Source organism: Grampus griseus (assembly GCF_964374135.1).
Source record: "Grampus griseus genome assembly, chromosome: 2".
Taxonomy (NCBI): domain Eukaryota; kingdom Metazoa; phylum Chordata; class Mammalia; order Artiodactyla; family Delphinidae; genus Grampus; species Grampus griseus.
In genome coordinates, this window is record NC_139018.1 from 76,280,126 (window position 1) to 76,305,627 (window position 25,502).

General features: G+C 42.4%; 1 long non-coding RNA gene across 1 annotated transcript; it reads left to right on the plus strand.

The window, feature by feature from the left end:
• The first annotated feature begins 632 nt into the window (after window positions 1–632).
• On the plus strand, window positions 633–25,475 carry LOC309818729. Its single transcript, XR_014296371.1, has 4 exons — window positions 633–759; window positions 17,968–18,091; window positions 24,082–24,203; window positions 24,778–25,475. It is a non-coding gene; the product is annotated as an uncharacterized lncRNA (long non-coding RNA).
• The last annotated feature ends 27 nt before the right edge of the window (window positions 25,476–25,502 follow it).

The window sequence follows — 25,502 nt, forward strand, 5'->3', positions numbered from 1 at the left end:
ACAAATTGAAGTGTTCTGCATGGCATTCAAGATACTTCTCCCCTGAAAACAAATATCGTATACTAACGCATATATGTGGAACCTAGAAAAATGGTACAGATGAACCGGTTTGCAGGGCAGAAATAGAGACACAGATGTAGAGAACAAACGTATGGACACCAAGGATGGAAAGCTGAGCGGGGTGGGGATGAATTGGGAGATTGGGATTGACATGTATACATTAATATGTATAAAATGGATAACTAATAAGAACCTGCCGTATAAAAAAATAAAATTAAATTAAAAAGAAAAGGACATTAAACTTTGATTTTATCATAAAAAAAAATACTCCTCCCCTGGTCTAAATTTTATTTCTGTGCCATCCCCTGCCTCCTCCCGGCCACGTGGAGAAACTTGCTAGTCTCTAAGCACACAGTACTCCTCCGTATGTGTCTAACGTCACTTTCTGGCCTTTTTTTCTGTCTGAATTACTTTTCCCCTCCCCCTAATGGGGAAAACAAAACAAAACAAAACTCTGTATCCTTAAAAGTCTTCCCTAAGGTAATCTCTGCTCTGAAATCTTCCCTGATTCCCCCTCACTCCACCCCTTTCCTCTTGTTGCTTCCAAATAACTCCACCCTCATCTCTACTGGAGCTCTTCTCAGGGTCTGGTTTATGTTACAACTCTAGAGGCTGCTTCTGTTGGAGAGAATTCTCAGCACTTGGATCTTAAACATAGTCCTTGATTTCGTTGCTTAGCTCTTCTCAGGAGAAGAAAAGGTATGTAGCTCTAGTGGAGGCTGCGGTTTTGAGGTTCCCACATCCCTCGGGTGCCCTGCCCTCCTCTCTTTTCAGCTGTTTTCTTTCACACAAGAGCCCTGGTCAACAATTAACGCCACAGTGATAAGCCATCAGAAGAGCTGGCACAAGTGGGCTATCCCTTATGTGAGGGATGAGGGCACTGGGGCTTGCTCTAGAAGGGAAGCAGGGGGTGCGGGGACTCTCCTAAAATGGTTCAAACCAAGAGACCACTGACCAACCCAGGCTGAAGGGTCATTAGGTAATTAGGTCTTCTCCAATCAGGAACCCCAGACACCCAAGTCTCTGTCTTTCCTCAGACACCCTGGGCAATATCTGGCCTCCATTTAAGAAGACCCAGGGCTGGTAATCAGGGTGGGAAAGGACATATGGAGAAGGCGCTCTGTCCTTGGGGCTGAGGAACACTGTGATAGTGTGGGAAGGCTGGGAGGTGGAGGTGGGAGACTGGGGCCTGTCTCTGTGTGTTCTGGAGTCCAGACGACTGCACGTGGCGGGCTCACACGCAGGTCAGAGCCACCCTCTGGGAAAGGTCAGCCTGTGCTCAGATGTTGGAGCCCCTTTCTTTCCCAGTGTGTGCCGTTGGGTGTATGTGGGTGGGATGGACAGAAGGAGAAATGGAAAGTGTTATAAAATGGGGATAATCAACAGGAACCTGCACAGCCTTGAACTGCTTTTTGCCCTTTTGTAGTTGATTTGTCACGTGAGGTGAAGTGTTGTGGTGTGGGTGTTGCCGAGATCTCGGCTTCTCTGTGCACCGATGCCGAACAGAAATACGGAGACAGAGATTTTGGAGGAAGAGAGAGATGGCTTTATTCTTCTGCCAGGCAGAAGGGAAGACACAGCAGGCTAGCGCCTCAAGACCAGTGCCCCCCCCTCCTTCGGGAATCAGAGAGGATCTTATATGTGGGACCCGCAGGGTATATGATAAGGATCAAAATAGTGAAGGTCTTACATTCTTCTTCCTGCATTATCTCAAAACAGTCACAGCTGGCATCAGGCAGCCTGGTAATTGGGTCCTTTTGTCTCTGGGTTATTGGCCTGCGACTTTTTCTTCTGAAATGCAAATGCTACAAAGGGTGATTTGCTACAAGGGAGTGCAGGATGTAATTCACATAGTGTTGAAGAGTAATAGGTTAGCTTTGTGAAGTACAAATCTAGTTACAGACACTACAGATTAGTAACAGTTAAAAAACAAACAAAAAAAAAAACCTAGGAGTGATTAACTCTTTCAGGCCGGTTTATGTTTCTTCTCTAGCCTGCTCCCTTTGTTTTCCTTGTTCTCAGGAGAGGGAAAACTTCATTTCTATTTTTGCTGCAAACTAATTCCCCACTGCTAGTCATTCCCTCCATATCAAGGGAGGAAGGGAAACAGGTGTCGTTCTTGTCTGGCTGAGGACAAAACTTCAGTTTTGCTCCACTTGACAAATACCAGCTGTCCGGCCCAGGGGCCCATCTATCTCCTATTTTAAATCCCACCCACCCCGGCCCACAAGAGACATGAACCCCAAGAAGTCTTTGTTGGGAGGATGAGGGATGACGGTGTGTCCTCTATAGCTTCTTCAGGCTGGCAAGGGGCTCGTAGACCCAACCTAGTTGGGGTCATGGAGCTCTCATCCTGTCTTATTAAGGGCCCCAGGGTGGGTGACTTCTGTTGTTTTGGCAGGATCCGTTCTGAGAAATGGCTGGAATCTTTGCATCATCATTGTCTTGATGTGAACCTATTGTAATCCGGTAGAGACAGAATTTAACAAGTAGTTTAAAAAAACAGAGGCCAAAGATTATTAAAAGAATTATTGTAGGGCTTCCCTGGTGGTGCAGTGGTTGAGAGTCCACCTGCCGATGCAGGGGACACGGGTTCGTGCCCCGGTCTGGGAAGATCCCACATGCCGCGGAGCGGCTGGGCCCATGAGCCATGGCCGCTGAGCCTGCGCGTCCAGAGCCTGTGCTCCGCAACGGGAGAGGCCACAACAGTGAGAGGCCCGCATACCGGAAAAAAAAGAATTATTGTAGCCGGGAGCCCAAGCAGGATTAAGAGCCATGTTGCGTTTGGTAGTAGTTGATCCTGGTCCAGACAGAGTCAGTGCTTGGGTTACCCTGTCTAAAGGAATCGAGCCATTTGGTCATATATATAATTTTATGTCCTCTTCTATTAGCCCAGTGTGATTGATGTAGGTGTAACAGACTCTGTTAGAAGTATTTGGAGGAGTGACAACCTAAATGTTAATAGAAAAAACAGATCTCATTTCCTTTTAGGAGAATAAGCCTGAAACTCAGTCTAGGCCTGGCGCTTTGGGGAGACTTGTAGCCAGGTAGCTGGTTATCTAGTTTCATCAAAGTAGGTTTTAACCTTTGATGTGGTATTAACATATAGATAACAGGAGCTGTTGGTCACTACATATGTGTTTTCTCTTTTTGTTAACATATGATCTAAAGCAATGTTATCATCTAAAAGTGTAATAGTTACAAGAGGAGACCTTTAAGAAGTAAGGTTGCAGGTACCAGCTGCCAGCAGACATTGTTTTGAGAATGGCTGGTGGCATCCCAAATCTAACACAGCTCAGAAAACTCAAGTTCTTAGCAATAAAAAGACTTGCCTAAAATCACACCACAGTGTCACTGTTAATGATGTTAGTGTTTCTCTAGGTATGAGAAGATGCAAGAATTGGGGCTCATAAAATCTTCTCCTGAAAGTATTTAACTATTTGAAGGCCTGTCCTGTCAGTTTTTCCCAGAGCACAGAGTGCGGCATTTAAGATCTCCACCCTGAACTCCTTGTAGGGGGTGTTGAAAGTCAATAGCTACAGCAGCTCATGGTTTAATCCTTGTAGAAGTAGATGGCAAGTGTCAGTTTTCAGTCAGCAGGGCCCCTTTATGGTCATAATTTCAACCATGGTTTGGGGCATTTCACGACCATTTTGTCCCACGGAGCTAGGAATGCTCATTCCCAGGTCTGGCAAAGATTTTGCTGATAAGCTACTCCATGTGCTGTTGCTGGACTAGGCCTTTACTAGTATCCAGAAGTCTCTGGACCACCTGTCTTCCTAATCTTGTATGGTCCAGGACAATATTCTCTCGTGTTGCCGCTTCTCACACCTAGAGTTAGACTATTGCAATCATTGATCTCATATGGAACTATATATCATCATTTTATCAGAGGTTCAGTCACACATTTGGTAATGTAAGAAACAATCATTTTTTTGAAATAGGCAAAATACAAATAGCATAGCTGTCAGTATTAATAAAATCGTAAGTAAGAAATAAGCCAAGATCTTCCATTAGGTGTAGCCCAGTATATCCCAGGTCATCTGACTTAGTCTGTTCTGTACCAGTCCCTATTCTTCAGGGAAACTATATATTGGCACTGTCCATAAGATGCTTAGCCCAGTTTCCTAGTGTTACTAGACTGATTAGTATGATTTAATTGTTCCCAGCATAGAGGAACCTTTCATGTTAAATTCCCATAGACTGGTGTTAATTACATAAATCCATCCCATAATTGTGGGAGGTTTTATTCCTTGGCTGAAATTTTGCTTGTTGCTCTGATTGAACTTTGAGTAATAGAGGAAAATTCATATTTATGGTCAGGGTCAGAGCAGGTATTATTAATCGGTCAGGTGAGGGGATCTCATTTAGTAATACCAATAGTGGCCTGAACATGACTATAATTTTCCTTTTAAGATAAATTTCCTAAGAGTCAACCAATTAGAGCCTTGGACTGGAGAAATCCACTCAGGTAACCCAGAAGTACTAGACATAGGTAATTGGCCACAAACCCAACGACTGGACTGATTTTTAAAACTAGCATAGGATCGTGCCTATGATAGAAAAACATCTGATTCATATGCAAAGGTCCAAGAGGTCAAGAAAACATTCTAAATGAGAATATGAGTCAGGTCCAGGATCTTGGGTAAGCTATTTCTGATGTTGTCTTTTTCTCATCTTGGTGTGAATGTAGTTTCTCTTCTGTTTGAGCATTGTTTTAAGGTGCTTTTGAGGTCAGCTGTCCTCTCTATAGGCCAGTCCAGTGCAGGGGCCCTTTGTGAGTGGAAATTAATCCAAGAGTTAATTCTCATTAATTTTACTGTGTATGAGCCAGTTAAGAATACCTGATAAGGGTCCTTCCATCCAGTTTGGAGATAGTCCTTTAAATTATGTCTTTTCCAGTATGTATAATCCCCTGTTTGTAGGTCGTGGGGCATCTGATCTCCATCCAAAGACAGATTACTGAGATAAACTTTAGAAACAAACTTAGAGCGTCCTTTAATAATTCAATTAAACTTTTTAGCAATATAAGATAATAGCAAGGAACTATCTGGGAAGTGAGTCTTGGTAAACACAGACCTTAATTAACAAAACTAGAATTTAATATTCAGTAAAACATAATTTTTTTTCTTTATTGTGAGGGCATTAACCCTGCAGCCAGGGAAGGCTTTATCCCATCAAATAAAAAATGAGGTTTGTCAGGGAACCGGAAAAAGCCAAGCAGCTGTCTTGGATTTCCCATAACCCTGTCTGATTGACAGCGATTGTTCACCCATTTTCAATTCCCTGATTTAGGAGTAGACTGTTGTTATGTTTTAAGGACATCAAGATGGCAAAAGTCTGACAATGAGGGGTTAATTTTTGTAGAAGCAGAATGAACTTGATCTATGTGTGCAATAATCTTTATAGATCTTTGTGAAATAATACTTTACCAAAGTAACAAAAGATTTTAAAAGCAAATGAAAATCACTTAAAGGCAAGGAAATATACATAGTCTGTTATTAAAGCAGCATTCCAAGAAAACTTTGTTCTCTTAACAGAGAGAGAGAACCAAATTTCAATCTGGTCTCAATAAACTTGCCCTGATAATTTATATAACTATAATTGATTATATAGGCTTTTTGCTTGCTGAAACTTTTTTAAGGAGTCTCAGACTGAACTTTTTTTGTTGTTGTTGTTGCTGTACGCGGGCCTTTCACTGTTGTGGCCTCTCCCGCTGCGGAGCACAGGCTCCGGACGCGCAGGCTCAGCGGCCAAGGCTCACGGGCCCAGCCGCTCCGCGGCATGTGGGATCTTCCCGGACCAGGGCACGAATCCGTGTCCCCTGCATCGGCAGGCGGACTCTCAACCACTGCGCCACCAGGGAAGCCCTCAGACTGAACTTTTAAAAGACCTCTCAGGAAAGTCACACCAAGGGCTTGTCACAGATTTCACATACCAGATCTAGGTGAATTCCTCCCTTTTCAAGTTCCCGAAAATACCTTGAGATTTCTGTACCTGTTACTGAGGTAGCCTTCCTAATTTATCTGTTAAAGCTTCTGGGGACCCAAGAGTTTCCAGTCTCTGGAGCAAGCAGATAGAGAGAAAAGATAAATGTTTTAATTTTACCCATAGGTGTAAATTACCAAATTGTTGTAAACCATAAGTAGCTTGAGGAGAAGAGCTTCTTTTTTCTTTTTTTAATAAATTTATTTATTTATTTATTGGCTGCGTTGGGGCTGTGTTGGGTCTTCATCGTTGCTTGCAGGCTTTCTCTAGTTGCAACAAGCAGGGGCTAGTCTTCATTGTGGTGCACGGGCTTCTCAATGTGGTTGCTTCTCTTGTTTCGGAGCACAGGCTCAAAGCACACGGGCTTCAGTAGTTGTAGTATGTGGGCTCAGTAGTGTGGCTCACAGGCTCTACAGCACAGGCTCAGTAGCCGTGGTGCACAGGTTTAGTTGTGGGATCTCCCCAGACCAGGGCTCGAACCCATGTCCCCTGCCTTGGCAGAGCAGATTCTTAACCACTGCGCCACCAGGGAAGTCCCGAGAAGAGCTTCTTTATATCCAGTTTAGCATTATGGTCTGAAAGTCAAAAACTTGTATTTATCTAAAAGTCCTTTTTATAAAACTTCTTGAAGAGGAAGCATTTTTGCAAAGGCATCAGAGTGAAACCATATCTATAACGACAAAAGATTTAAGGAAGTTTAAAATCTGATTACAATGTAATTAACAAGGTAACTTGGTTACTGTTGTAACATATGACACTTAAGATAATAACTAGAAGTATGACTGATAACATTTTACCAGGACATAGAATTTTTTTGAAACTCTATACAATTTCTAGAATATCTATATTAGTAAAAATCACCATATAATATAACCTAAGAAGATTTGTTACACGTTTGACAATATTTCCCACGTACTTTTAACATATGAAATGAACTTAATTAGTGTAATATCTCTCTTTGGGATATTTCAGGGGCCCTTTGAAGCACCCCAAAGTTAGCTAGAGGTCAGAGAAACTTCATTACAGTTTTGATTTGGGAAGTTTTATCAAAAAAATCAAAAGAGTTTAGAACACTCAGTCAGATAAGATCATATGTCTCTGTGAAATAATAGTTATTCCCTTAGCCAAAGTAACAATAAAAGATTTTAAAGGCAAATATCGAACTGATCACTTAAAAGGTAAAGAAGCTTAAAATCTGTCATCCAAGGCAGTTCAACATCTTAAGGAAACTTGTACCATGTATAAAACTCATTTCTCAGGGTCCACTTTCCACAAACCTTTTTTATCACTTTCTGTATCCATCACTTTATTTTCCCATTCAGAAACTGCCACCTGTTAAGTCAGACTTACTTCCTTTTCTCTTAATAAAATGCATTTCCATTCCTCATACCTTCTTTACTAAAAACACACGTCCTACTTTCCTTAAGCAACCATGAACTGTCCTTTATATCAGCACTCTGTAGATTGGTAAACATACATCCAAATAATAATTTTTGAAGAACATGCTTTCTTATAGAAAATATCTCAGTGTGTCACCAACACATTTTTTAATAGTTCTAAACCTTTTGTTTCTCTGTAAAAGGAAGCCAATGTTCAGTAATTAATGTTTCAGTACCTTATTTTATTTGGAAATGGCCTAGTTATTTAATAAACTTCCATCCTTTAACTTAATTTAGCACAGTCTAACTTTTCAAGTTGTCGAATATTTGGAGAGATCATTCTTAAGCAAATATTCCTAAAACATAATTATTCCTAAAGTTCACCCAAAACTCTTATCTCACTTGCAATTTTTTTTTCTTAAAAGTTTCTTCATATCGAGTTATTTTCATTGCTGACAAATTTGTAACAGGTATAATAAGATCTTATTTCGTTTATATTAAACCTAGGCACAATAAAAGCATTATACTTAATGTTGATGGCTCTAAAGACATGTCTATATTAATTAGATCAACAAACTTAAACATTAATACCAAGTATTAATTTAGTACTGAATATTTCCCAGTCCACATGAACCTGAAATTTATTTAATTTTTCTTGCATTTAGAATCGTTTGATTGTAAGTGCTTACTTTTCATTTAAGCCAATTAAATAGAGTTCATTTACAAATTAACCTCAACAATATTATCCAAAGACAAAAACACATACTGAGACATACACATATATCCAGACAGACAGACATCTCATAGTCTCTACTTGGGATTTAAATGTCTCTTTTCCTCTTTTTTCTTTTTTTCTCTCTTGGCTTGAAATTCTACTAATTAACCCAAGGCTGAAGTCTCAGGCAAAGTGGACTGTGTCTGTAGCTCAAGGACATGATAAGAGTTAACTTCAAGCTTTGTCCTAGGCATATTTTTCTCTCTCAGGGTCAGAATTTTGAAGAAAAGTATTTTAACAAGCAAGCTTTTTCTAACTGCACATGCAAAAAGAACTGGTTTTGCAATTTTAAGAAAAGTTTTATTTTAACCAAATTTCTCCAGAGTCTAAAGAATATTGTGGCCATACTGTTAAAAATCATCTTTCTCTTTTTGTGGTCATGGTTTCATAGCTAAAATTTAAACCAGGTAGTGCTCAAATTGGCTCTGATAACAGGGGCAGACTGGCTGATAAAATGTTGTCCCAGCAGGGACTGTCTCTCTGGGGAGGTGGGGTCTTAGTTTGATCAGAAGAATCTGAAAGAGTAAGGGAACTTGCAGGGGTGGGGTTAGCTCGGTCCAGCACCACCACCCCCCAACTCTAAGAGCTGGGAGGAGATAGAAGAGGATCATTTAGAATGTCAGGAGAGGCCCCAATTTCTCGTGCTTCAGCAAGGCCCACACTTTTCGCGCATCACCTCAGGGAGCGCTAGCCTCACGAAGAAGCTCAGGGTAAAGGCACGGCTGCCAAAGCAGGAGTGAGAGCGACTTGACACCAGGAGGGAGACCCCAAAGAGACCACAGCCGCAGGAGGCGAGAGTCCGGCCGCTGGCGGCCTTCCCCAAGGGCTTCGACCAGGCCCCTCAGACCGCACACCAGCTGAGCGCTGCCCACCTCACAGACCCCATCCTGCCTCGGTTCACCGACACAGTCGCCCTGTTGCCAGAATGAGCTGAAGTCTGAAAATTGCTCAGTAGGACCAGGCATAGCGTGGGCCTCTTCTCTTGTGGTTTCACTTGCCAGTGTCCAATATCTTGATAATTCTGTGTGGCTGACAGGGTCTTGGTGCTCCAGCCTGGTGTCAGGCCTGAGCCTCTGAGGTGGGAGCGTGGAGTTCAGGACATTGGTCCACCAGAGACCTCCCAGCCCCACGTAATCTCAGTCTGCGAGAGCTCTCCCAGAGATCTCCATCTCAACACTGAGATCCAGCTCCACCCAAAGGCCAGCAAGTTCCAGTGCTGGACGCCCCATGCCAAACAACTAGCAAGACAGGAACACAACCCCATCCATCAGCAGAGAGGCTGCCCAAAATCATACTAAGTTCACAGATACCCCAAAACACACCACCGGATGTGACCCTGCCCACCAGAAAGACAAGATCTAGCTCCAGCCACCAGAACACAGACACCAGGTCCCCTCCACCAGGAAGCATACACAAGCCACTGAACCAACCTCACCCACTGGGGGCAGACACCAAAAACAATGGGAACTATGAACCTGAAGCCTGCAAAAAGGAGACCCCAAGCACAGTAAGATAAGCAAAATGAGAAGACAGAGAGATATACAGCAGATGAAGGAGCAATGTAAAAACCCACCAGACCAAACAAGTGAGGAGGAAGTAGGCAGTCTACCTGAAAAAGAATTCAGAGTAATGATAATAAAGATGATCCAAAATCTTGGACATAGAATGGAGAAAATACAAAAATGTTTAACAAGGACCTAGAAGAACTAAAGAGCAGACAAACAATGATGAACAACACAATAAATGAAATAAAAAATTCTATAGAAGGAATCAATAGCAGAATAACTGAGGCAGAAGAATGGATAAGTGACCTGGAAGATATAATAGCAGAATAAAAAAAAAAAATGAAAATAATTGAGGACAGTCTCGAAGACCTCTGGGACAACATTAAACACACCAACATTCAAATTATATGTGTCCCAGAAGAAGAAGAGAAAAGAAAAGGGTCTGAGAAAATATTTGAAGAGATTATAGTCGAAAACTTACCTAACATGGGAAAGGAAATAGCCAATCAAGTCCAGGAAGTGCAGAGAGTCCCATACAGTATAAATCCAAGGAGAAACAAGCCAAGACACATATTAATCAAACTATCAAAAATTAAATACAAAGAAAACATATTAAAAGCAGCAAGGGAAAAGCAACAAATAACATACAAGGGAATCCCCATAAGGTTAACAGCTGATCGTTCAGCAGAAACTCTACAAGCCAGAAGGGAGTGGCAGGACATATTTAAAGTGATGAAAGGGAAAAACCTAAAACCTACAACAATCTCATTCAGATTCGATGGAAAAATTAAAACCTTTACAGACAAGCAAAAGTTAAGAGAATTCAGCTCCACCAAACCAGCTTTACAACAAATGCTAAAGGAACTTCTCTAGGCAGGAAACACAAGAGAAGGAAAACCTACAAAAACAAACCCAGAGCAATTAAGAAAATGGTAATAGGAACATACATATTGATAATTACCTTAAATGTAAATGGGTTAAATGCTCCAACCAAAAGACATAGACTGGCTGAATGGATACAAAAACAAGACCCATATACATGCTGTCTACAAGAGACCCACTTCAGACCTAGGGACACATACAGACTGGAAGTGAGGGGATGGAAAAAGACATTCCATGCAAATGGAAATCAAAAGAAAGCTGGAGTAGCAATTCTCACATCAGACAAAATAGACTTTAAAATAAAGACCATGGACTTCCCTGGTGGTGCAGTGGTTGAGGGTCCGCCTGCCGATGCAGGGGACACGGGTTCATGCCCCGGTCTGGGAAGATCCCACGTGCTGCGGAGTGGCTGGGCCTGTGAGACATGGCTGCTGAGCCTGCGAGTCCTGAGCCTGTGCTCTGCAACGGGAGAGGCCGCAGAAGTGAGAGGCCCGCGTACCACAAAATATATATAAATAAATAAATAAATAAATAAAATAAAGACCATTACAAGAGACAAAGAAGGACACTACATAATGATCAAGGGATCAATCCAAAAAGAAGTTATAACAATTGTAAATATTTATGCACCCAACGTAGGAGCACCACAATACATAAAGCAATGCTAACAGCCATAAAAGAGAAATTGACAGTAACACAGTAATAGTAGGTGACTTTAACACCCCACTTTCACCAATGGACAGATCATCAAAAATGAAAATAAATAAGGAAACACAAGCTTTAAATGACACATTAGACAAGATGGACTTAATTGATATCTATAGGACCTTCCATCCAAGAACAACAGGTACACTTTCTTCTCAAGTTCCTATGGAACATACTCCAGGATCGATCATATCTTGGGTCACAAATCAAGCCTTGGTAAATTTAAGAAAACTGAGATCGTATCAAGTATCTTTTCCGACAAGAACATTATGAGACTAGATATCAATTTTAGGAAAAAAAACTGGAAAAAATACAAGCACATGGAGGCTAAACAGTACACTACTAAATAACCAAGAGGTCACTGAAGAAATCAAAGAGGAAATAAAAAAATACCTGTAAACAAATGACAATGAAAACACAACAATGCAAAACCTATGGGATGCAGCAAAAGCAGTTCTAAGAGGGAAGTTTACAACAATACAATCCTACCTCAAGAAATAAGAAACATCTCAGATAAACAACCTAACCTTACACCTAAAGCAATTAGAGAAAGAAGAACAAAACCCAAAGTTAGCAGAAGGAAAGAAATCATAAAGATCAGATCAGAAATAAATGAAAAGAAATGATGGAAACCATAGCAAAGATCAATAAAACTAAAAGCTGGTTCTTTGAGAAGATAAACAAAATTGATAAACCATTAGCCAGACTCATCAAGCAAAAAAGGGAGAAGACTCAAATCAACAGAATTAGAAATGAAAAAGGAGAAGTAACAACTGACACTGCAGAAATACAAAGGATCATGAGAGATTACTACAAGCAACTATATGCCAATAAAATGGACAACCTGGAAGAAATGGACAAATTCTTAGAAAAGCACAATCTTTGGAGACTGAACCAGGAAGAAATAGAAAATATAAACAGACCAATCACAAGCACTGAAATTGAAACTGTGATTAAAAATCTTCCAACAAACAAAAGCCCAGGAGCAGATGGTTTCACAGGTGAATTCTATCAAACATTTAGAGAACAGCTAACACCTATCCTTCTCAAATGCTTCCAAAATATAGCAGAGGGAGGAACACTCCCAAACTCATTCTATGAGGCCACCATCACCCTGATACCAAAACCAGACAAAGATGTCACACAAAAAGAAAACTACAAGCCAATATCACTGATGAACATAGATCCAAAATCCTCCACAAAATACTAGCAAACACAATCCAACAGAACATTAAAAGGATCATACACTGTGATCAAGTGGGGTTTATCCCAGGAATGCAAGGTTTTTTCAATATATGCAAATCAATCAATGTGATACACCATATTAATAAACTGAAGGATAAAAACCATGTGATAATCTCAATAGATGCAGAAAAAGCTCTTGACAAAATTCAACACTGATTTATGATAAAAACTCTCCAGAAAGTAGGCATAGAGGAAACTTACCTCAACATAATAAAGGCCATATATGACAAATCCACAGCCCACATTGTTCTCAATGGTGAAAAACTGAAACCATTTCCTCTAAGGTAAGGAACAAGGGAAGGTTGCCCACTCTTACCACTATTATTCAACATAGTTCTGGAAGTTTTAGCCACAGCAATCAAAGAAGAAAAAAAATAAAAGGAATCCAAATCAGAAAAGAAGAAGTAGGGCTTCCCTGGTGGCGCAGTGGTTGTGAGTCCGCCTGCCGATGCAGGGGACATGGGTTCGTGCCCTGGTCCGGGAAGGTCCCACATGCCGCGGAGCGGCTGGGCCCATGAGCCATGGCCGCTGAGCCTGTGCGTCCGGAGCCTGTGCTCTGCAACAGGAGAGGCCACAACAGTGAGAGGCCCACGTACTGAAAAAAAAAGAAAAGAAGTAAAACTGTCACTGTTTGCAGATGACATTAGAATATACATAGAAAATCCTAAGAATGCCACCAGAAAACTACTAGAGCTAATCAATAAATTTGGTAGAGTAGCAGGATACAATTTTTTTTAGGATACAAAATTAATGCACAGAAATCTCTTGCATTCCTATACACTAATGATGAAAAATCTGAAAGAGAAATTAAGGAAACACTCCCATTACATTGCAACAAAAAGAATAAAATATCTAGGAATAAATCTACCTAAGGAGACAAAAGACCTGCATGAAGAAAACTATAAGAGGCTGATGAAAGAAATTAAAGATGATACAAACAGACGGAGAGATATACCATGTTCCTGGATTGGAAGAATCAACATTGTGAAAATGACTCTACTACCCAAAGCAATCTACAGATTAAATACAATCCCTATCAAACTACCAATGGCATTTTTCACAGAACTAGAACAAAAAATTTCACAATTTGTATGGAAACACAAAAGACCCCGAATAGCCAAAGCAATCTTGAGAAAGAAAAACAGAGCTGGAGGTATCAGGCTCCCTGACTTCAGACTATACTACAAATCTAAAGTAATCAAGACAGTATGGTAATGGCAGAAAAACAGAAACATAGATCAATGGAACAGGATAGAAAGCCCAGAGATAAACCCATGCACATATGGTCACCTTATTTTTGATAAAGGAGGCAACAATATACAATGGAGAAAAGACAGCCTCTTCAGTAAGTGGTGCTGGGAAAACTGGACAGCTACATGTAAAAGAATGAAATTAGAACACTTCCTAACACCATACACAAAAATAAGCTCAAAATGGATTAAAGACCTAAAGGTAAGGCCAGACACTATAAAACTCTTAGAGGAAAACATAGGAAGAACACTCTTTGACGTAAATCACAGCAAGATCCTTTTTGATCCACCTCCTGGAGAAATGGAAATGAAAACAAAAATAAACAAATGGGACCTAATGAAACTTAAAAGCTTTTGCACAGCAAAGGAAACCATAAAGAAGACAAAAAGTCAACCCTCAGAATGGGAGAAAATATTTGCAAACGAAGCAAGTGACAAAGGATTAATCTCCAAAGTATACAAGCAGCTCATGCAGCTCAATATCAAAAAAACAAACAACCCAATACAAACATGGGCAGAAGACCTAAATACACATTTCTCCAAAGAAGATATACAGACTGCCAACAAACACATGAAATGATGCTTAACATCACTAATTATTAGAGAAATGCAAATCAAACCTACAGTGAGGTATCACTTCACACCGCTCAGAATGGCCATCATCAAAATATCTACAAACAATAAATGCTGGAGAGAGTGTGGAGAAAAGGGAACTCTCTTGCATTGTTGGTGGGAATGTAAATTGATACAGCCACTATGGAGAACAGTATGGAGGTTCCTTAAAGAACTAAAAATAGAACTAACATATGACACAGCAGTCACACTACTGGGCATATACCCTGAGAAAAATGTAATTCAAAAAGAGTCATGTACAACAATGTTCATTGCAGCACTATTTACAATAGCCAGGACACTGAAGCAACCTAAGTGTCCATTGACAGATGAATGGATAAAGAAGATGTGGCACATATATACAATGGAATATCACTCAGCCATAAAAAGAAACGAAACTGAGTTATTTGTAGTGAGGTGGATGGACCTAGAGTCTGTCATACAGAGTGAAGTAAGTCAGAAAGAGAAAAACAAATACCGTATACTAACACATATATATGGAACCTAAAAAAAAAAAGAAAAAATGGTTCTGATGAACCTAGGGGCAGGACAGGAATAAAGACGCAGACATAGAGAATGGACTTGAGGACACGGGGAGGGGGAAGGGTGAGCTGGGATGAAGTGAGAGAGTAACACTGACATATATACAGTACCAAATGTAAAATAGCTAGTGGGAAGCAGCTGCATAGCACAGGGAGATCAGCTCGGTGCTTTGTGTCCACCTAGAGGGGTGGGATAGGGAGGTTGGGAGGGAGACGCAAGAGGGAGGAGATATGGGGATATATGTATACATATAGCTGATTCACTTTGTTATACAGCAGAAACTAACACAACGTTGTAAAGCAGTTATACTCCAGTAAAGATGTTAAATAAATTTATTAAAAAAAAAGAATGTCAGGAGAGTTTTTTGTTTTTGTGGGGCTTTTTGTTTGTCTTTCTGATTCCTTAGGCTTTTTTAAATTAATTTATTTATTTATTTATTTGGCTGTGTTGGGTCTTTGTTGATGCGCGCAGGCTTTCTCTAGTTGTGGCGAGCAGGGGCTACTCTTTGTTGTGGTGCACAGACTTCTCATTGTGGTGGTTTATCTTGTTGAGGAGCACGGGCTCTAGGCACGCAGGCTTCAGTAGTTGTGGCTCACAGGCTCAGTAGTTGTGGCTCATGGGCTCTAGAGCGCAGGCTCAGTAGTTTTGGCGCAAGGGCTTAGTTGCTCCGTGGCATGTGGGATCTTCCCGGACCAGCCCGGGTCCCCTGCATTGGCAGGCAGATTCTTAACCACTGCGCCACCAGGGAAGTCCCTGATTCCTTAGACTTTTGATTATGGAGGCACCTAGAGCTGGATTATAATAAAAGGGGCATAAAATCCTGAACATTAGGGAACCACGTCCATTTTCCCCATCCTTTGGCAATAAAGATCTACTTGTAGGAGACCCATTTCAGGCCTTTTTTTTTTTTTTTTTTTTTTGTCTTTGGATCATAGCTATAGGTCGACCAGTCTTTTAAAATTTTCCCTAAGCGTTCCCAGGTAGGGGTGGAACCTTAGAGGAAGCGCTTCCCATTTTGGCTTGAGCAGTTGGTAACAGACGTTAAATGTTAGCGTGCTCAAGTCAAAACATAAACCTGCACCTCATCAGCTGGAAGTCACACATAAAACATAAACCGTAAACGGAAACAGCAAAGGGATGCTCAAAAAGGAAAACGAGAAACATATGGCGGAGACCCGCCCAAACGTGACTTCCGAGTCCCACTCGACCTGCACCGTTGCCCCAAAGCGGCGCCTTACGTCAGAATCTCCCTTTGCAGGGAGAATTCCACATCAGAATTTTCCCTTTGTAGGGAAATCTCCAGATTGGAACCGAAGTTCCCATACGGGGACGGTCAAAGGTCAGAGAGTGCACTCCGGGAGACTCACCGTACGTGCTGACGGGTGCGTCGCGACTTCCGTATGCCCTCTTTCTGATCCTCCAATATTTAGTGTTTTCTCGGAGTGGAAGTCCAGGCCGGCGCGGGCAAGAGATGTCCTCAAGGCAAAAGAAGCCTCTGCAGCTGCTAGGTCAGCCTCTCCCCCGTTCTCCACCGCAGGCTCGGAGTTCCGCGGCCGAGTCGGCGGGCCGGGTGTGATCGGGCTCAGCCCTGTGGCAGGGAGTCGGTGGCGATCTAGACTCAGATATCCTCCGACCCTCCGCTTTCCTGAAGGAGGCTGGCGTGGAAAGGGATTCCCGAGCTTCCGATCAAGCCAAGGGGCCCTGCGGGGCCGCCTGCCCGTGAGCAGATTTCTGTTCGGCATCGGTGCACAGAGAAGCCGAGATATCCGCAACACGGGCAGGAGGTGGAAATTGGGAGAAGACTGTACGATGGGTTTCTCAATTAAGGCTGATAAATGCATAGCTTTGTGACAGGCTTGAGGGGCCACGCTGTTGGACTCCTAAGGGACTCCCAAATTACTGCCATCCACAGTAACCTCTGTCTCCGTGGAGTTGGTTCCAGACAGTACAGAGTCCAGAGCCTCACTCCTGAAAAGGAGCCAGGAAAACTGCATAACCTGGGAGTGGGGCAGACGCCCCACCTGAGAAAAGAGTGCGGGAGGTGTGTGTGGGCTTTGCCACACAGTCTATAAGGAGGCTCCCTGGGGCCTGGAGCCCGCAGGTGCAGTATAGTTCTAACCTTCCTGGGCTGCCTTTGAATTTAAGGGGATTTCAGAGGTTAATTTCCAAGCATTCTGTGAAGGAGGCAAACACGCACTTCCCTTCACTACCCCCCCCCCACCCCACCCTACACCCCCCCCCCACCCCGGCCGCCGATCAAGCCAGTCACTGATGCATCTTCACGATGCGATGTAGTCTTGGGAGCCTGCCTTGAACATTCAAGTTGGTCCTCCCACCACCCCTCACGAGAATGCAGGCTGGGGACCTGGATAGCTCAGGCATGCTTGGGGACAGGAAGAGCAGGGGGATGTTGCAAAGAGTCTTATGAAACCTGACGCTGCACAGTCCCTTCTCTAGGAGGACAAGCTCAGGATCCTAAGGGCTTGGGTATGTCAGTCGCATTCATACCTTCCGGAGCTCAGGACACCATCCCCATGTTTCTCACTTGCCTGCAACTGGATGTCCTCTCCACACACCATTCCCCTTCACACTCGGGCTTATCACAGTCTCTTGGGTGAGATTTCGGGGTGTCAGGTACTGCATTCCCCTATTCCAAAAAAATGCGTCTATATCCACCCTCGTCATATGAAGTTCTTTGATAAGAAGATAAAAATTTTATTCTATGTTTGGAAATAAGGCTTAAAGTATATATTCAATTTAACTGGGTTCTAAATGATTTTGGATTCTTAAGGAGGTAGATGAAAGAAGAGAAGAAGCAAGGAGCTTCTGCACAGATGTGTGGAGGAGATGAGCAGGGGAGGAAGCTCAGAAAGGGAGGCTGAGACCTGGAGACAGAACACGGCTTTGTCGAAGTTGCCTCGCTGCCTCTCATGTGCCCCCAAATATTCTCAGACCCAGCATACTTCCTCAGGCATGATTGTTTGAGAATCAGCTCTTAAGTGTTTATGTCCAAACACTTTCAGTGTCTGAAGCCAAAGGGAAGGATGGGAGAGGAAGAGTCCCCAGACGAAGGGACCTGAAGATGGAGATCCCTGATTCTGCCTCCCTCCCTGCAGTTTCTTGCCCGGTTCTGCTCTAAGACGTGTGGTAAGTCATTGTTAGACAGGGAGTGGCCTAAATGCAGAGAGTCAGGACGAGGTCCCTGCAGCCAGGATGGAGCTCTCTACAAGACAGGAAGAGCTAGAGGTGGGAGAAGTGCTGGTCATTAACTCAGCCTCCACCACTGTCCTTTCCATTCTCCATATAATCAGTCATTAAAAATGAATCTTAGACTAGGGGCAGGACAGTAATAAAGACACAGACGTAGAGAATGGACTTGAGGACGCAGGGAGGGGGAAGGGTAAGTTGGGACGAAGTGAGAGAGTGGCATGGACATATATACACTACCAAATGTAAAATAGATAGCTAGTGGGAAGCAGCCGCATAGCACAGGGAGATCAGCTCAGCGCTTTGTGACCACCTAGAGGGGTGGGATAGGGAGGGTGGGAGAGAGACTCAAGAGGGAGGGGATATGGGAATATGTCTATACATATCGCTGATTTACTTTGTTATACACCAGAAACTAACACGACACTGTAAGCAATTATACTCCAATAAAGATGTTAAAAAAAAAAATCTTACATCTTAGGTTTAGAGTCACATGTGGGATTTCTGGATGGAAAAAGATGAGTTGAAGGATGTCATCTTGGCGGTGACCCTATTTCCCCTCTGTGGGCAGCTGGATTGCAGGGAACCAGGGTGGGGTCAGGGCGGAGCCAGTGCAGGGGCTGCACTGGCTTCAGATGTCTCTTTGTGTATTTCCTCCATCCTTTCTGCTCATTGCCCTCCCCTTCCAATCACTGGTCACCTCTTTGCCTGCCTCCACTTTTCCAACTTTTTCCTTCTAATTTTTCTCTGCTTTGCTACTTGCTGAGTTTGACAAGGAACTCTGGAATATTTGTGTGTGTGTGTGTGTGTGTGTGTGTGTGTGTGTGTGTGTATTTGGGGGGCTGTGCTGAGCTTTTGGAGCCAGACTAATGGCAAAACATCCTTGAGATTTTCTGAACCTTCCCTGTGGACCCTCCTTCCCTGAGGACCCTCTACATACCCCCTTCCTTGCTCTTTTAAAGATCATGTGAAAATGAACAAAACCACTCAAATGGGAACAAGAAGAGTCTATTTATTCAGAGTTTACTATAGAAGGAAGTCAACCACTATCAGTTGTGTTTGGCAAAGACTCAAAAGCAGGGAAGTGGGAAAGATTTATGGTGGAAAAAAGGGCAGTTTTCAGATGTGCCCTAATTGGAGGCTGTTGGCATGGAGCTGGAGGTGGCCTAACTAGAAGCAGGACAATCTACAGCTAGAGGCGCATATCTGGCTTTCTCCAGTTGGTCCTAATTTGGGGAAGTGGGGACAAAAATTAGGGAAGCTTTCAGTTATTAATCAAGTCACAGCTGTTTTGGGCAAACAGCCATCCTGTTTTGCTATTGGGGTTGTTTTTTGGCTTCCTGGACTGGTTTGCTATGTATAGTGGGTTGGCTTCCTGGATTTATTGCTGCAGATTTGGGGTCAGAAGTTTATCTTTATATATAGTCTGGCTGTTGTCTATTTGTCTATTTGGTGTCTCAGTCCCTCTTCTTGTTCATTCTCTCACTTCCAAAAGGTTGACCCACTTAAGGAAAGCTAGAATTCCAGATCTTCATTGCTCAAAACTGGTTCAGTTATCTTCATAGTCAACTGTATTGCAAGATCTTCTTGACGTTTCTATTGTATCATCATGGTGATCATCTGATGAGAGAGAGGCTGCATAGAAGCATTTAAGACTCTGAAACAGACCAGCATAATGCCCACTATCACTAAAACGAGAGCAATAGCCTCTCTGAGGTGCTTTGCAACCACGAAGGGCAGTTGCCCAACCCAGGCCCAGAGAACAAATCCCATAGGCCATGAAGCTCAACCTTAGACATCCAAATAGCTTCTCCTTTAAGGCAATGGATAGCCTGTTAAACTTGCCTATTTCATTGACAAGTACAACAAGAAGTATTAGCACTGGCACAGGCAGAACTGTGACTAGTCAACAAGAAATCTAAAGCAATATGATTGTCCATCACTACTCATGCTGTTGAGTTGAGACTCATCTGTATTCCATCTAGGGCAGAGGTGGTATCATTAACAACTTCTGCCAGAGTTAGTAATAGGTTTCTTTTTTTTAAATTTTTATTTTATATTATTTTATATTAAAGTATAGTTGGTTTACAATGCTGTGTTAGTTTCAGGTGTACAGCAAAGTGATTCCGTTAATGCATATGCATATATCTATTCTTTTTCAGATTCTTTTCCCATATAGGTTATTACAGAGTATTGAGTATAGTTCCCAATGCTATGCAGTAGGTACTGGTTGATTATCTATTTTATTTATGGTAGTGTGTATACGTTAATGCCAACCTCCTAATTTATCCTTCCCCCCAGTAATAGGTTTCTTAAAGTCTTTTCAGTTTGTATGATTCCCACTGATGGGAACACTGCTCTGATTAGTCAAATAAAAATTGAGCCAGTAATTCTTCCAAGCAGTGCACCTAAATAATCCAGAATGGCCTCATCTGGACTTCATATCTAAGTTGGAATTCCAGGCTTGGTGATTTATGGAATTAGGGTCAATTACAGACAAGTCTTGGAATACTATTCCTAATGTTCCTGACATGTTCGTCTGAGGCAAACAAGACCAGGTATCCTGATCACAAAGGAAGTAGTATCCAGGAGAGACAGACAGAGATCCAATGAAAAAAGAGTTGTTTATGACATGAGGTTGGAACCAAGGTCTTACGTGTTTGGATCTCTACTAGTCTCTTTCAGGTGCTAAGAATTTGGCTCATCACCTTACAAAGATTCCTGAGTTCAAATTTAGAATTATCTAGGGTCTGAACAATAGATTTTCATAAATTTTTTTCCCCCCTGGGAGAGAGGGACACTAGCAAAATCATCGGTTGACTTCTTTGGAGTCAATTTTCCATGCAGGTACAGGTAGAAATGCCATTGGCTGTGATTGCCTGCGGTCTCATTTGACGAAATCAGAATTGCCCAGAGGGTTTTATCATGGGGGTCTGGTGACGGTTGGTATATCCAGCAGTCAGTGGGAACAGTGGTTAAGATTTGCGATAATCTAAAAATGGCGTTAGAATGGATATTTTCTTTTTAACTTCATTGAGGTATAATTGACAAATAAAATTGTAAGATATTTAAAGTTTACAACGTGACAATTTGATATACGCAGGCATTGTGAAAGAATTCCTTCCATAGAATTAACATGCATCACGTCACATATTTACCTTTTTAGAATGAGTATGTTCTGACCTAACAACTGTAATAAGGAGAGAAGAAACGAGAAAAAGGTTCATTATGGGTGAATGACACCAAGAGGTCTATAGACAAGAAGAAGAAGAAGAATTATAAGCAAGCAGATTAAAAAAACAAACAAGAAATGGATAGGAGTTTTGGTCCAACATCTTGGATAGAAGCAGTCCACTATCTGTGATCATCTGCTTGTTCCACAGGTCTTAGGCTAGCTCTCTGCTTCTGAAGATCAGCAGTTTCTGAAGGATCTCTGAGAATCCTCAGTTTGAGATCTTGTATTGAAATAGCCTTCCAATTACATAGAATTCTGAATTGCTTCTTCAGTTGTAAACTATGAACCCAATGATTGATTTCCTGGAGTTTTACTGCTGTATTTGTTGTTAACAGTATTTTGATAAGGTCCCTTCCAATGAGGTTCAAGAACAGGTTTTCTCTGATGTCTCTTCCAATAGTTAAAATCCCCTGGTTGACAATGATGAAGAAATTGTTTAGAAAGATGTTGTGCGGGGATGGCTTTAACCTGTTGGTGACAGGGCTGGGTATAGCACATGAGTCCCTCGCAGTATTTTGTCTCGTCTGTGTGTGGTCGGGACGAGTCTAGAATTGGAGGTGAAATTCCAAATGCACATGCCTTACAGTTATCAATTCACAGGGGGATAACCTATGTATTCCTGAGAGAGTGGCCTGTAGAGCCATAGGATAGTGGGTGGGAGCAGCTGTGACAAGAGAGCTCAAGCGTTTCCGAAAATATTGCTCATTTTTTTTTTGGCTGCATCACACCACTTGTGGGATCTCAGTTCCCCAATCAGGGATTGAACAAACTCCACCTCAGTGAAAGCGCTGAATCCTAACCCCTGGACGGCCAGGGAATTCCCAATATTGCTGATTTTATTTATTTATTTATTTTTTGCAGTACGCGGGCCTCTCACTGTTGTGGCCTCTCCAGTTGCAGAGCACAGGCTCCGGACGCGCAGACTCAGCGGCCATGGCTCACGGGCCCAGCCGCTCCGTGGCATGTGGGATCTTCCCAGACCGGGGCATGAACCCGTGTCCCCTGCATCGGCAGGCGGACCCCCAACCACTGCGCCACCAGGGAAGCCCCTTATTTATTTATTTTAAAAAAATTTTTATTGGAGTAGAGCTGATTTACAATGTTGTGTTAGTTTCAGGTGTACAGCAAAGTGAATCAGTTATACATATCCACTCTTTTTTAGATTCTTTTCCCATATAGGCCATTACAGAATATTGAGTAGGGTTCCCTGTGTTATACAGTAGGTCCTTATTAGTTATCTATTTTATATAGAGTAGTGTGTATATGTCATCCCGATCTTCCAATTTATCCGTCACCCACCTTACTCCCTGATAACCATGTTTGTTTTCTAAGTCTGTTACTGTTTTATAAATAAGTATTTCTCTTTTGTTTTTTGGCTGCATCGTGTCTTGTTGCGACATGGGGGATCTTTCATTGCGCCGCGCGGGCTTCTCTCTAGTTGAGGTACGCAGGCTGCAGAGAGCATGGGCTCTGTAGTTTGACGCACACAGGCTCTCTAGTTGAGCCACGTGGGTGGCCCTAGGGCTTAGTTGCCCCGTGGCATGTGGGATCTTAGTTCCCTGACCATGGATCAAACCCGCGTTCCCTGCATTGGAAGGCGGATTCTTAACCACTGGACCACCAGGGAAGTCCCTGTACCCTTTTTTAGATTCCACATATAAGCGATATCATATGATATTTGTCTTTTGCTGTCTGACTTATTTCACTCAGTATGACAATCTCTAGGTCCATCCAACAATATTGCTAATTTTAATTTAAGGATGCTATTAGTCCTTTCAGCATTTCCAGAGGATTGTGAGTGGAAAGGACAGCTTTCCTTTGTTTTTCTGAGGGTTTGTTTGTTTGTTTTTCTGTTACTTGTTTGTTTGCTCTAATTGCCTGCAGTTTTTGAGTAAGAAGTAACGCTATAGGGAGTTCTTTTATAATGGCTACCATAAAGCGTGTGCCTCAATCACTTGATATAAAAGTTGGGATGCCCCAGGTGGAAGACACTAAATCAGCAGCTTTTTAGTGACTGTAAAGGCTGTAGCTCTTTGGCAAAGAAATGCTACAACTCATCCTGAAAATTGATATACAATAACTAAAACATATTTAAATTCCATGAAGGGTGGAAGCTAGGTAAGTGTCTAAAGATATCCAAGAGGCTCTTGAGGCTTTGGTTCATGGCCATGTCCCACCTTTACAATTTTTCCAGAATTGTGTCGTTGACTCATAATAGGTGACCCTGTTAGGGCTCAGGGCAGGCCGGTGCAAAATAGGCTGAAGTGGCATATTGATTATTTTGAATTAAATTTACTTAAGAAACAGCCAGTGCAAAAAGGACGCTCTGATCCTCCCCCTTTGTCTCCCTGAAAGCAGTAAATAAATCTCCCATGTGAAAGGTACCCTCTCTGTACTAGGAGGTAGAAAGAGACACCCTTATCACCAGAGATTGGGAAATCTGGGCCAGGAAGGTTGTATAGACTAACCTTGTTATTTCTTTACTAATTTACTACCCCAACCCCAAACTCTGCTTAGATTCTTCGCCGATTAAGCACCCAAGACTAAGTTTCTTTGCTCTGTCAATTCCTCAGCAATTTATTATTTCTTTGTCTAAAAAGTATAAAAGCTACCTGCCTTGGATACTTCTTAGGTCCCACTTCTGTGAGACCTCTGTATATACGAATTAAATTTGTTTTTTCCTCCTCCTGTTAAGGATGTCCCCATCCCTGACATCCCTAACAGTTGGCATAGTTAGCATGATGCTGCCTGGACCCCTCTTTCCCCCAAGGCTGCTGCAGCTGAGAGATCCTGGGACATCTGATAGGCTAGCAGAAGGTGAGCTTTCTTACCACATCAGCCTCCTGGATATCTGCCGGCAGGATTCAGTGGAAGGGAAAGTTGTGAGAGTCCCTTTTCTCTCTTTCTAAATTTAAATTAGAAGGAAAAAGTATTTTCAGAATTAGTTTCCTGGACTTAGTGACTCTGGTATTGCTCCTTTTCCTCTCAGAGATGGCACTGTGTTTCTTTGTCTTTGCCATTTGTCATACGGAGGAAAACCTATGGGGCAGAACACAGGCGTAGACCCTATAAGCCTGCTGTTCAAGCTGGCCTCACAGACTGGTGAGTTAATGGTTCTCACCAGAATAGCATCTGTTTGGGCAAACTTTGCTGTGGGTCCCCTATGTAAAGATAAGATGAGGTTTTTCCTTTTGTCTTGTTCTATATCCTGATAGCTTGGCTTTGTAACCAACGAGAATATTCACTTTGGTCTCCGCTATCCAGAGGGTGCACTTACCCAGGTGCAACTTGGTGGCCAGTCTAATAACCAGCTAGCTCTCAGGGGAATTTGTCAGAAGGAGTCTCAGTTCCTAAGCGGCCTTTGTCATCTCAATTTTTGTTGCTTTTTCAGTGCTCAAAAAATTCCATTCCGGGCTTCCCTGGTGGCACAGTGGTTGAGCGTCTGCTTGCTGATGAAGGGGACGCGGGTTTGTGCCCCGGTCCAGGAAGATCCCACATGCCGCGGAGTGGCTGGGCCCATGAGCCATGGCCGCTGAGCCTGCGCGTCCGGAACCTGTGCTCCACAACGGAAGAGGCCACAACAGTGAGAGGCCCGCGTACCACAAAAAAAAATTCCATTCCAGTAGCACCTACCTGGTGTCACAGATCAGCGAGTCTGTAACTGGAGGCATCCCACGTTTTCCTGGGAAACTGGAGACACCATTTTCACCGCGTATAGCAATGAAGGCTTTAACTTTCTTAGACCAATGCTAGGTGTGAACTTTCTGGATCTTGTGAAGGCTGGATACTCTTTTTTGAGATGACTCATGTCTTTGGTAAGCCATGGAAAGGCTTATTGGTTTGAGTCGCTATTTGAGATGAATATAAGATCCTACTCACTGATGGCCAGATGATGGATGCTTTGAATTGGTTATATTTAAGAGAAAAAATGTTTAGCAAACTCTTATTCTAAAACCAAATTTTAAAAGTAGATGAAGCAAACAAAGAAAAAATGTACACAGGCATAGCTTGAAGATATTATGGCTTTGGTTCCAGATTACTGCAATAAAGTGAACATAGCAATAAACCCAGTCCTATGAATTTTTTCTGTTTCCCAGTGCACATAAGAGTTATGTT